Source organism: Mytilus edulis, chromosome 5, assembly GCF_963676685.1.
Source record: "Mytilus edulis chromosome 5, xbMytEdul2.2, whole genome shotgun sequence".
NCBI lineage: Eukaryota > Metazoa > Mollusca > Bivalvia > Mytilida > Mytilidae > Mytilus > Mytilus edulis.
In genome coordinates, this window is record NC_092348.1 from 41,383,259 (window position 1) to 41,397,138 (window position 13,880).

The 13,880-nt window shown below is 31.3% G+C and overlaps 1 long non-coding RNA gene across 1 annotated transcript; it reads left to right on the top strand.

Annotated features, from left to right (window-relative positions):
- The first annotated feature begins 6,960 nt into the window (after positions 1-6,960).
- Positions 6,961-12,003, top strand: LOC139523689 (uncharacterized). Its single transcript, XR_011664664.1, has 3 exons — positions 6,961-7,083; positions 8,582-8,749; positions 11,559-12,003. It is a non-coding gene; the product is annotated as an uncharacterized lncRNA (long non-coding RNA).
- The last annotated feature ends 1,877 nt before the right edge of the window (positions 12,004-13,880 follow it).

Here is a 13,880-nt window from a genome sequence, read left to right on the forward strand (position 1 = left end):
AAAGGAAGGGGATACTGGAAGCTTAACAGTAGTGTACTTCAAAATGAAGACTACATTGAAATAATTAATAAGATAATTAAGAATTATAAAATCAAGGTAAAAACTAAAACTGAACTTGACATTCTGTGGGACAACTTCAAAATTTAAGTTAAGAGACCAGACAATCAACTATTGTAAAATAAAAGCTAAGAATAAAAAAGACTAAATCAGCAAGTTGGAAAAAATGTTAACGGAATTAAATAAAATTATAGACAAATCATCATGCAATGATAAAAACAAAAGCAATTTAGTACAGAAAGTAGAAAATATAGAAAATGAAATAGGAAAATTCTATAATCATTATGAGAAAATAAAAGGTAATCGAATAAGGGCAAGGGTAAAACGGGTTGAAGAGGAAGAAAAAAATTCAGCATATTTTCTAGGGATAGAAAAATCTAGACAGAGTAGCAAAACAATAACCCAATTATATGATCGTAAGGGCCAAGTTACAAAAGATCCGACAAACTATTAGAATTAGAAGCAAATTATTATAAAAAATTGTACTCTAAAAAAAATCCTGAGATAGAAGAAACAAAAAAGTATTTAGAATCTCTAAAAGAATATAAAAAATTAAATGACTCTGAAAGTAATATTTGTGAAGGGGAAATAATTGTTGATGATTGTACTGATGCTATTTTTAAAATGAACCTTAATAAAGCTCCTGGGCTTGATAGATTAAATGTTGAATTTTAATGAACATTTTGGGAAGAATTAAAAACTTTTATAGTTGCTACTTTTAATTATTGTTATGAAAAAGGAAAGTTATCAAACACTCAGAAGGTAGGTCTAATATCCTTAATTTATAAAAAAAAAAACAATATGACCCTCTTTTACTAGATAATTATAGACCTATAACTCTTTTAAGTTATGATGCAAAAATACTCCAATGCATTAGCACAAAGATTAAAACTCCTACTACCCAAAATTATACACACTGACCACAAAGGATAATGTAAAAAATAGGTATATTGATTTTAATATCCGACAAATACAAGATGTTATAGATTACTCTGAAACTTTTAAAATAGATGGGGCAATCTTATTCCTTGACTTTACAAAAGCATTTTACTCCTTAGAATGGGACTGTATGTTTGAGACTTTAAAGAAATTTGGCTTTAAAAACAATTTTATTAGGTTGGTTCAGACAATGTACTCGGATATTAAAGGATGCATTATTAATAACGGGTGGGTTTCTACTCAATTCAGTGCTTCTCGTGGAATCCGACAAGGATGTCCGTTATCATCCTTACTATTTGTTCTAGCAGTAGAAGTAATGGCAATTAATTAAGATAAGGGAAAATAAAAATTTAAAAGGACTAGAAATAAAACTAGATGGCAAAAATAATACTCTGAAAATTTGCCAACTAGCAGATGATACTACTTTATTTCTTCAATCTGAAAAATGATGTTACTCTTGCAATTACTTTAATACTGTTAATTTGTACTTTTTGTGTTATGGTTGCAGTAACGAGGACGTTACTTTTATAAGCAGGGGAGTATGTGAGCAAGTCACTTATGATTCTGGAGTTTTTAATATATAACCGGTTAAGTTCTATTTTTATTGTTACCAGAAAGCACCGCAAAATGACATATCATGATAATGCAGAAAAGAAGATTTGGAAGTGAACTCAGAACTCAATTGTTGTTCCTAGGCGCTTTTAATAACATCTGCAGGAATCCCTGCCACATTTTGTTAATTAGTAAAATAAAGTTCAATTACAACTATGTCACTTCTATCAGCCTAACCTTACACCTGGCTGCAAAACAAACAAATTATGTCCTCTAAGGATTTAAGTGGCCTGGAGTATTTGCCAGTTTCCTGTGCTAGCGGTAGACCCCCGGAGCTCAACAGAGCCATCAGAAGCGTATCTGTTTAGAAATGTGTCGATACACATAAGTTTCTGATTTTACACATTGTCTTTAACATCTGTATGTGCGTAATTTGTTTTCGTTTTTACATTACGACTGTCATCAAAAGTTCTTCATATCATTCTATGTTTTCCAGTTCACATAGTTTTTCCCTTATCATATGCATAACTGATTTAGTCGATAATGTTAAGGCATACGTCGGATACTTTAGTTTGATCCGGTCAATAATCCAATCCGCTTCAAATGACCAACTTTTTCTTCCTCTAAATGCACATTTAAGAGTTTTGTAAGAATTTCTGTGTTGGTCAGAACGGATCAACTTGCAAACAAGTCTACAATAATTTATTAGTTGTTTAGTTATTGGTTAAGTCCATCCCATATCACCACGTGAAGCTATGTTCGATGTTCGCTTCCCCACCAAAAAGAACAAATTACATGCTAGGTTTTGTACCGTTGATATGGCCTGAACGAGTTTGTGACCCAGATTCCTCTACCATAAAGTAAAATTGGTCAAACATTCTTTTGCATTTTTTTTTATAGAAGTTAAATGTTCGTCAATCCACACACCAAGCTATATAGCCAATGACTTTTCCTTGTTAAAAATGAATCAAATATTAACAAAAACGAGAAATTAATTCGTCAATAGCAATCTTAGAAATTTGATAACGTAAATGAGTCTTCGTCTCAAGCTCATGCATTGTTTAATAATCAAATACGAAAAACTATAAAAGTAAAATGTAACTTTTTATTATTACAATTTATGTATAGTTCAAACATGTCAAACGAACTTCTACATTTCTAAATCTTTATCTACTAATTAATTATTATTACAGATATATTGCACAACAACTGTAACAACACGTTAAGACGCCCAGCTTTACGTGTTTTTCGAATCTTATTTCTGTGACAAAATTAAAATAACCAAATGACTTTTCAAAGATATTTACTGGTTCTTTTATAAGCTCCTATGCGAATTCGTTTGTGTTGATTGTGAAATGGCAAACATTTTCATATCCTCTATATATTGGTATTAGCATTCAACATGTTAAAGTTATACCCATCTTCTCCCCTGTTGTAAGTAATGCGAATGACAAGATATACAAAATCCATCAGTAATGTTTATGATGATTCATCTCAAATCTAGTATACATGTAATAACAGATAAAATCACAATTAATATATTAATTGACAATAGAAAAGTTGTAAGAAATTGAAGGGGCTTTTTCACTTCTATGGAATACGTGGGCCAATTTTCATGAAAACGTAAATAGTTAAACTTTTTTAAATTTGATAAATATACAGCAAAAAATGATGTTTTTTTCTACATTCATGAACATTTGATAAATATAAGTTATTTCTGAATAAAAAATGTATACATTTTTAGGATTCTTAAAAAATACAGAAATTATAAAATATTTAACAAAACACAATTTGTGTTTATCTTTTAAAACAGAAAGGTTATGTCTTCCTTTCGAAAAGTAAAACACGGCTACAAATCCGAATTTTGAGCAAATATACAAAATTTCGACCTCATTTTACTCAAAAAGTAGCACATGAAGGTATATTTCTTATTACATATTTGATTTAACCAGGTAAAAAAAATTCTACATGGAAATTTTTATCAAAATGAAAATACGGGAACAAAACTGTATCGTATGGCCTTAAGCGTTTTAACAGGCTCCAATCTGCACTTTTACCTGAAATACAATGTAACAACATAGAAAGACATACTATAAAATATCAATTGAAATTGCTTACCTCAATAGAAAAAAACGTATTTACAAAAACAAGTAAACATATATGAGGGGGGATAGGAGGGGTCCTGATCCCGAAATCACGTGCTTATAAAAACAAAATCACGGTGTCCCGAATTTAAATAAATTTAAATCCCGATATCCCGAAATCATCGAAAAAAGAATTTCCGGATCCCGAAATGGTCAATCCCAAAATCCCGATCCCGGAGTCCCGATATAGGTCCTACCCCCCTCATATATCTAACGAACAAATTTGATGTGTGACACAATAAAAATACAGTATTGATAAAAAAACGGATACGTAAAACAATGTCAAAAAGACACCTATAACCTTGGAATCGAGTAATATAAAATAGCGTACAAAAGAAAATCTTAATTAATTAATTTTGTCAAACAAATAAACTTTCTTGTTCAAAATGTTCAAAATACAAGAACAGAAACGATAATGTATCGTCATAATAAATACATACTATAGGTGGTACATACATTTATTTTGTACTTAAAGTAACGAGAAAAATATGTTTGAGAGTTTTTACAGTTACTGATAGCTAGGTAAAAGCAAAAAAAGTAACAATTAAAAATCATGCATCAGGGATTAAACGCCATCATCAATAGAAATGAACTGACTTGTGCAATGCCAAAAACATTAAAGTATCTACAGACAGTATGATAGTTCGGATGTACAACTGAATCACCTGATAAACAATCAAATACCAAAATCTTTAAACATAATAAAAGTAAAATGTTTCTTTTTATTATTACAATCCATGCATAGTTCAAACAAACCATTGCATCAATTAATCTTTATCTACAAATTGATTACCAACGATATTATTCACAGATACATTGCACAACATATAAAATATCAACGGTGAACACGTTAACAAGCCCAGCTGTGCGCGTTTTTCGTATGTTATTTCCGTGACAAAATTGAAATAGTTCAATGACTTTTCAAGGATTTTACGGTTACTTTTATAACCTACTATACGGATTCGATTGTGTTTATTGTTAAATAATTATTGTTTTCAAATCTTGCACATATTTGGTTCATTTGCAATCAAATTCTACCCTACTCCTCTGTTTAAGGTAATGAGAACGTGCTCACTGACATGATTTATAACAAAACTTTCTAAAATTTTCTGTTGATAAAATTTGAAATCAGAAAGAAATTAAGGTTTCAACTCGCTCGTACAAACTTGATTTTTTTTGTAGGTATTTGTTGTCATATAACTCTTAAACTGTTTCGGTACTTATACATTCACGGCTTTCAAATGTTTGGCTTTGGGCGTTCTTGATTAAGGTAAATCCAGAAAGGCGCTTCCAACGCATACCATTATTAAACGTGTTGTTTACAATCTTTTTCAAGACAGACAACATTCACCAGAAGTGCCTATGTTGATCCCTCTAAAATACAGTATGGTGACAGATACAAACACAATAATTTATTCAGGCTCACATCCGTAATACCCTTGGTTATTGTATTTGAACAAACCCAGTATAAGTTATTTCACAAATAAAAACTCTACAAATGAATTAGCATGCAGCAATCTGATTGATTTTAATTAGCATGATTAGTGCAGTCAACGGTTAACCGTTCGAACGACCGAATACCGAATACCAAAATCGCTAACCGGTTAACCGGATTTTTTCAATTTTGGTAGATTTGATATATTTGTATAGAAATCATTAAATAGTTATGTTTTATTTAAAAATTGTCGTCGTGTTAATTAATTAGACAGATCAATTATCCAGTATATTGATTGTTATTGTTAATCCTAAAAACATAAAATTAATTAGAACTTGTCTCTCAGCTTGGGGCAGGATCTTACAGAAACATAATTAGTTTCACATGTTTTTTAACAGTCACTTTAAATCAGTAATGCGATTAAATTTTATGATTTACTTCATAAGTTCGTTTTTAATCTATCTAAATGTGCAACCTCCGTCGTGCAAGGCGTAGTCTTACTTGAAACGAATTGCTTACTAAAAAATTGTGAAATGCAAACCAATGTGAATGTTCTCAATGAATACGTGATAGTACGAGTAACATGCTTAAAGAAACAAGCAAACAAAGCAAAGAAACAGGTCGTTCGGTGACTTATAGTTGTTAATTTTTGTGTCATTTTGGTCTCTTGTGGAAAATTGTCTCATTGGCAATCATACCACATCTTCTTTTTTATAATTAATCATTTCAAATTGAAACACTCCACATTATTTTCGGAGACAACAAGAGAAAAGAAAAGAATAATCGGTTTCAGACATATTTAATCCTACGAGATATAGAAGTTTTTTGGTTTTTTTTCAATCTTAAGTTGGTACAGACGCTATAGTTGATACGGTGCATCTGATTATTAAAAATCAGACTTTGCCAGGAATCCTCAAAGCAAGCCGTATAATGCCAAAAGTACAATATTAAATTTTAAAAGCGTAAATTTATGACTTGGATGAAAGGTTGTCAAATTGACACTCATACTACATCTTATATCTATGTGTAGGGTACTAGTGATAAGGCTTTCAAACCCCAATCTGAACTATACCGGTTAACCGGTTAATCGGTCGAACGATTGTCCGAGTAACCGTTTAGGCAAAAGTGTACGATTTGACAACACTAATTTTAATTGACAATAAAAGATGTGAATTGAAAGGTTTTTTTTTCTGTGATATACGTATCATAAAGTGTGAGAGATAATGTAAGTCTTTGTCTACTTTTGGAATTAGTAAAACATAAAAAAAGGTATGAATTCAAAATACACACATTCAAACATTACTGTTTCAATGACGTGTGTTCTAGTCTATGTGTATACACCAACTTTTATATAAAAAACAATGTATCAATCACGATCACAACGAATGACTCCAATAAAACATCCTGTGTCGAGAGTAAAGACAGTCATATCAAGCATATATAGAGAGTTATGAATATCCGTAGTTACCTCAAATCACAAGTAGATTCAGGATAAATTGATGGAATTCGCAGCAAACAAACATCTTTACTACAATTTGGAAAATACACCCTCTTAAAACAATTAAGATAAAAACCACGTATGATATCAACCAATAGGTGCGGGTGGTCAATAGCAGTGATTCTACACAGAAGGTTATATTAAACACAATCAGAGAGCAGGCGACCAAACACATACATGCACAGCCAGTAAATAAATTGTCATCTTTCAATGTATCAAGTTACTTAACGATTAATATGCATGAGGATAATTAGCCGCATACGTTATATGTTTTACAACTTTTGCAAAAACAAAGGATTTAAGAGATCAACGTAGCATTCGCAAATGTGTTGCCAAATCAGTATGCAATAGCTGTTAACATCACGATATAAAGACTGTTCATCCTTGTCAAATTTATTATTCGTGATCAATTTCATACAAGAACAGGTTTCCCCCATTCAGGAGATATTCTGGAATAGGTAAGTTGTATTTATCATCTTAAAGGTTTTGTTAATGGAAAAGATCCAGATATAAAATTTGGCAATAGCTGTAGAAAAACTGCAATGCTGGTATTGATTAAATCATCATGCCTTTGAAACATAATTAAAAAAACCTACTTGAATAATACACATTTGCGTTGTAGGGATGTAGTCTTATGATTGACAAAAAGTGTGTTGATTCACAAAAACATATATTTCTAAAGATACAAATGCATTGTTCAGACTGTCTTTAAAAGATAACGCCCATTAAAAGTTTTTTTTTATATATCACACTTTTAAAAGTAAACTGTTGGTAATTCGCTTCATACGTCGTAAGTTTTGTTTACTGTTTTTATACTGCAACTACCTGTGTTTATTTCCTAAATATAGTTACATAGCTTTATTTTGTATAATGTCAATTTCATCACGGAACGCTTTCTCAACAATCAGGGGTCCATTAAGGGATGAAAATAAGTTTGACATTTGTGTTAAGATTTAAAAAGCTATTTATGTATTAATTTAAGTTGCAGTGTAAAAACAATATAAGGTCTATGTCATAAAAATATAAACGTTTTTGTACTCGGCGCAAAACTCGCCTAAGATCTCGGTAGAATCTCGCCCTTCCTCAGTTACTCAGCCTCATACAAAAAAACATATATTTTCCTGAAATTGACCTAATATTGTATATATACTCACATCAGTAGCCAATTATCAGGTAATGACATAAAATACCAAATGTATTGGAGTTAAGATTTGCTTTCATGAAATCGAGAAGTGTGGCATCAGGGAGAAAATATCAGGAACTGTATAACTCTGATTGATAGCTCTTATTACACTAACGGTTACAATTATCCAAGTATGTGTTTTCATTTCACCAGGAAGATAGTAAAAGAAACAAATCTATTACTTTCTGATTTGATGGTATGCTTGTAAGATGCGGACGAGGCAGAGGCAGGATTGGATATTTTTTTATTACCCTTAATGACTAAAACCACACCTCTTTTGGGGAGTTTAAAAAATTCATATATATTTTGATTGGTTTACATACTGGTTTCCAGTTCAAATATCTATGTTTCATCTCATAGAGACATACCTTGGAATGTTACCAGTATACATTCACATGGGTTGTGACGAAATTGAATTCACAGGAAGATCTAACATGGAGGGAGGGGTATACGAAATGTTAACATAACTTTAAACTCTTAAACATTCGGGGCATATAAATGTTAAAATATGCCGCATTGACATTTGAATTAAGTACTTTAAATTCAGAAATTATTGCGTGCAATTATAATTGCGATCTTAACTTTGAAATAGAAACAAAAATTCTTTATGTAACCAAATATTGACCCTCGAAAGTTTTAAATATAATACAATGATTATAATATTTAATAAGAGAATGACCTATTTGCACGATGTGTTTCTCGACGAAATTATTCTCGTTTTCAGTCATGTTAAAGAAATATATATCTTACTGACTTATTTTTTTCCATGACAGGAACGCCTAATAAGCTGAAAATTGAAAGGATAATGACACTGGTTTTTACCTACATCTTGATTGTTTTGGTTCCGATGATCTTGAACCAGGTATACGTAGATGCCTACGAACCTCAGTGTATAGAATGTGATGATGATCGAAAGGGAAAATTTTGTCGTGAAAGTATCGGTAAGATTTTATGCATAACGCGTTTTTAACTAACAAATATGTCAAAATAATAATCATGATGATGATAATCCTGCATTTTATCAAAATACTCGATAATATGTATCAATATTTCAATATTTCGAATGTATATATCTTAGTTTAGACGCTATCTAATTAGTCATCAAGGTGATATCCGAAGACTGTTAACAGTCTTTTAAACAGATAGTACCATAACCATAGATACAAATCGATACATAGTAGGTGCGGTTGGATCTTTCAAGTTTGATATAATATTATAGGTAAACAAATGTGTGAATCATCCTTTATTTCCCTATGAGAATAAGTGTTTGTAGTTCGAAAGAGTCAGCCAATGATTTACCTTTGTTTCACTCACAGTATAAAAAATAGACTTGGTATGATTGCCAATGCGACAACTCTCCAATAGAGACCAAAAGACACAAGAAGTAACTGATATATGTCACCGTATGTCCTATTACAAATAGCAAAGCCTATACCGCATAGTCAGCTATAAATGCCCCGCAATCGCAAATTTAAGCAATTCAAACGTGTAATCTAACAGCATAATTAATGTTCAAAAAGTAAACGAAAACCAGACGTGGGACAGACACATAAATACAAAATGTGGCGGTGTTAAACATTTTAACAGGATCCAAACCATCCCCTTACCTTGGACAGTGGTGTAACAGTACAATGTAAGAACGAACTATAAAAGTAAAATGATTAACTCATCAGAGAGATACAATGTTAACTTGATTTTTCTTTTAATAGCTCGAAATGCATTGTTCATGCGATACCAGCATTTAACTCCTTTTGAAGGTCATATGAATACGGATTTAATGAGGTCGAATTATTCTCTTGTAAATAAAAAGATCTTTAGCGATGTTAATTAGTTTATTGTGACAAAATTTGATCTAACTGGCTGATAAAAGCGAATTATTATTTCACTGTTTCGCTTCCATAAACACAATTATGATCATATTTCGTAGATGATGCCAAATTAAAACCAATACGACGAAAAGTTACACCAAAAATAATCATATTCATCGAAGATTAACTTTGTCTTTGAGAATTTGAAACTAGTTTTCTTATTAATTTCTGAACTCATTGACTGAATTGATAGTCTAATAACCGTCTCAATTTTGCGACCGAATCATTTTCATGGCTTCGTTTTCATGAGGAACACTCACATTCAAACATTTGAAAGCCATGATGAATACGATCTTAATAGTTAAGAAACATACAACCAAACAGACCCCCAAAATAACAATTTAAATAAGGGTCAACTTTGCATAAAAGAGGTGGAACATTTAATTGTTTTAATTAGTAAATAATTTATAAACCCTTACAATGCTGGGACCGTAATATTACAGCCGTAAACCAAAACACCGTTATGTGGTTTCAATGGCTCTCCATACTGATATGCGACAACTAAATTACATTTATTTCAAAGTATATGCAAGTTTTTACAATGAGAAATCATTCACTGGCATGTTTCTCTGATATAATTTTCATTTGAGCTGAAGTACGGACTCTACAAATTCAAATCGGATAAAGCTGGTTTTTTTTTATTAGAGGGATGCGCCTCCCTTGGCACACAAAATGCATCAGGCTAAAACTTTCACAAATAGTGTAAACCCACGGGTATTCAACTACTAAACTTGTTAATTATTGAAATACGCATATGAAACGATGAGGTTTGTATCCATCTGATGAGTTGAACCTTTCTCAACTGATTTTCATAGTTTAACTGTTTCACCACTGTTAGAGTTACCGGAGGGCTGGTGCCTTCTAACTACTTTAGTCCAGCTGAATGATGTTCGAATTTAGGAGCTTGTTATTTGCAGATTGTTGTTTCTTATTATGTACCTAAATTAGTTAATTTGCTCGTTTGAATTGTATAACATGTGTCTTTTTTGTTACTTTTATAGCTGAAAATGCAGTTTGGTTTAACCAATTGCTTAAGGTCAATTGGTGATATATAAAAAAAAAATTTTAAATGTCTGTGTTATTTGGTCTCTTGTGGAGGTCTCATTGGGATTCATAATTCCTTTTTTTCTAAATCAGCACTATTTGCGATCGGGTTCAAGTTGCTCAGTATTTAGTTTTCCATTTAGTGTTACGTGTACATTATTGTTTTTTGCCATATCATTTCCAGTTTGCTTACGATTAATCCGTTCGAATATCTCTTATGTATCTGGCAACCCCCTTTATACAAGTTTTGACTCTTTCAACAAAATATATAACAAATGTGTTGTATACCTAATGTCAGTAGCTTAGATAGTATGTATCTTTTACAAACTGTATCCGATAACCCTTGCAATATAAAATATCACCAGTCTAGTAGCCTGTACTAGCATAAAAATAAGGAGTGTGTGTTATAAAAATATCCTTCGTGTAAAGCTGTAATATGTTTCCCGACTATTACATTGCCGTTTTGTTTTTTAGGGTTTATGAGCTCTTGATTTTTTTTTAATAAACTTGAGTTATTCAAGTTTGAAGGTCTCGAGCATCATAACATGGACTTTATGATATGTAAAAGGGTTGCTGATCATGTAGATAAGCCGAGTTTAAAATTATATATCATTTAGGATTATTCAAAATAAATTTAATACAAAAGTAGTATTTAAACGAACAGCACACGTTTAAAATAGTAAAGATATAATTAAACTCTTACTTCAATGTGTGTGCATTATAAATAAAGACCAATTAGTAACGTTAGATGAATCAGTATAAAACATTGTATATAGATTATATTCTATAGATATTCAATTATTTATATATTGTATATTTTAAGATAATTTTTTTTCAGATGATAATGGTCAGTCTTCATATACGGCATTTACATTCACTTTAGATCATAATACTATAAAATGGAAAAAAGGAGATATAGTAAAATACACCCGTAAACTCACTAATATTGGAAACTGTTACAATTCAAACACGGGTATTTTTACTGTTAAAACGGATGGTGTTTACGCGGTGTCAGCTGCTATGATAGGAGGCCCAAATCAATCCACGCATTATTCTATCAGGAAGAATGGACAGCAGATAGTGTGGCTATTCACTGGTCCACAATACGATATGGCAGCCCAAACTGTCAACCTTATACTGAAGAAAGGAGACAGGCTTTGGATACAACTAGAATGGTTACCCGTTCACATTTATCATATAAAACATCCTTATCATCAATTCAGTGCAGTTCTGATAAAGGAAGGAAAATTTTGAACATATTAATAAAAACACTGTTTATTTAATTGGTAGTTACAACTTGATTATGTCCAGACTTCTTTTGTTTTAACGAGTTATGCCCTCACAAGCTCATTATATCTAGTTTGTGTGTCCTACAATACTTGAATCTACCTTTTCATATTTGGCTATACTTTTTGGACCTTTTGGATTATAGCTCTGAATCTTTTATATAAGCTTTGGATTTGAAATATTTGGCCACGAGCATCACTGAAGAGACATGAATTGTCGAAATGCGCATCTGGTGCAGGAAAATTTGTACCATTAATGTTATTATATCATGTGTGCCTGTTGTTCATTATATACAAGTTGTTTTAAACTGATATGTTAAGTCAAATGTTTAAAGCCTGTTTAAGAGATATGTCTTTGTTTACAAACACTCGTGCCAATATGAATAGGAACAAGTGGTATGAGTGAAGGACACTTCTCTCCACACAGGTCACAAGGTATAAAAAGTTAACGATAAGAAGTGAAAGTATGACCTTCAACACAGAGCATTGGCTTACACCGAACAGCCAACAAGACTGTCTAACATGCTAACTTAAAAAGGTTTTTTATTTCTATAACATACATCTAAACATAATACTATTTAGGAGTTTTAAACTCAATGAAATTGAAAATAGAATTGGGGAATCAATTGTTACTTTTCTGGTGGCACAGATCAAATATAAAGGATCGCTTATGATTGGGTGCTTTATTATTTAAAGGATAAAAAATGCAAAGCTTTAAATATGGAGAATAGAGAAAAAAACATATTTAAGATTTTATAGAATACAGAAAATTCCACATTCATACCCTTGATTTGTTTATGAACACAAATGTGTTGATCTCAGAAACCATTCGGAGAGAGACATGAACATGTTCTTATCAATTAAGAAATTAACAACATTATGTACTAGTGTTGTTGGTTAATTTTATTACTCTTTTGAAATCTATGGTCAACAATTTTGGGCTGTTTAGATTGTTTACCAATTGTTAGACTAATGATCTGTTTAAATTTGCTACACCAAAGTTCTCAACTGACTGTCTGCCCTATATACGTTTTCTTTAAGGTTGTCTACTGCAATATATGAGAGAGAAAAAAATATAATCTATATTCAAAATTTCAACAGGACAAGTCAGATAAGTCACACATTTATCAGAGCTGATAGCTTTAAGCTATAAGAAGATGCGATATGAGTGCCGATGAGACCACACTCCATCCGAGTCACAATTTGTAAAGGAAAACAACAATAGGTCAAAGTATGGTCTTCAGAACAAAAAATGCATCGGCTTCATACGTTTTAATAGGTACCAACCTACACCCTTACATTAAAAAAGGTCACATCACAATATAGAAGAACACACTATAAAATATCAATTCAAATGGCTTTATTCTAAAAATATTAACATAAGTTAACATACAGTGAACAAATAAATTTGATCTATGACAAAATTTAAAAAAAACCAAAATCAATAATAATAATAATAATATTTAAAGGAAACAGCAGTATAACGCTATGAGAGGTAAAATATTCCAAGAAAGTCAACTATATCCTTTAGCAAATAACATTGCAGCCAAATAGAATAATGCACAAAGTTAAACGAAAATAATTTGGTTGCAGAGTATACAGTATAAAGTAAGAATGGAAAAATGCATGTATCAATAATTATCAAAGGTACCGGGATTATAATTTTGTACGCCAGACGCGCGTTTTGTCTACATAAGACTCATCAGTGACGTTTATATCAAAATATTAATAAAGCCAAACAAGTACAAAGTTGAAGAGCATTGAGGATATAATACATATCAAAATAGAGTTGTCTTTCTTTAAATAGAATTTTAGTTCAAAATTGTATATATTGCACTCCGGTTGTAATCTTTGTAATATCAGACATAGTTGAA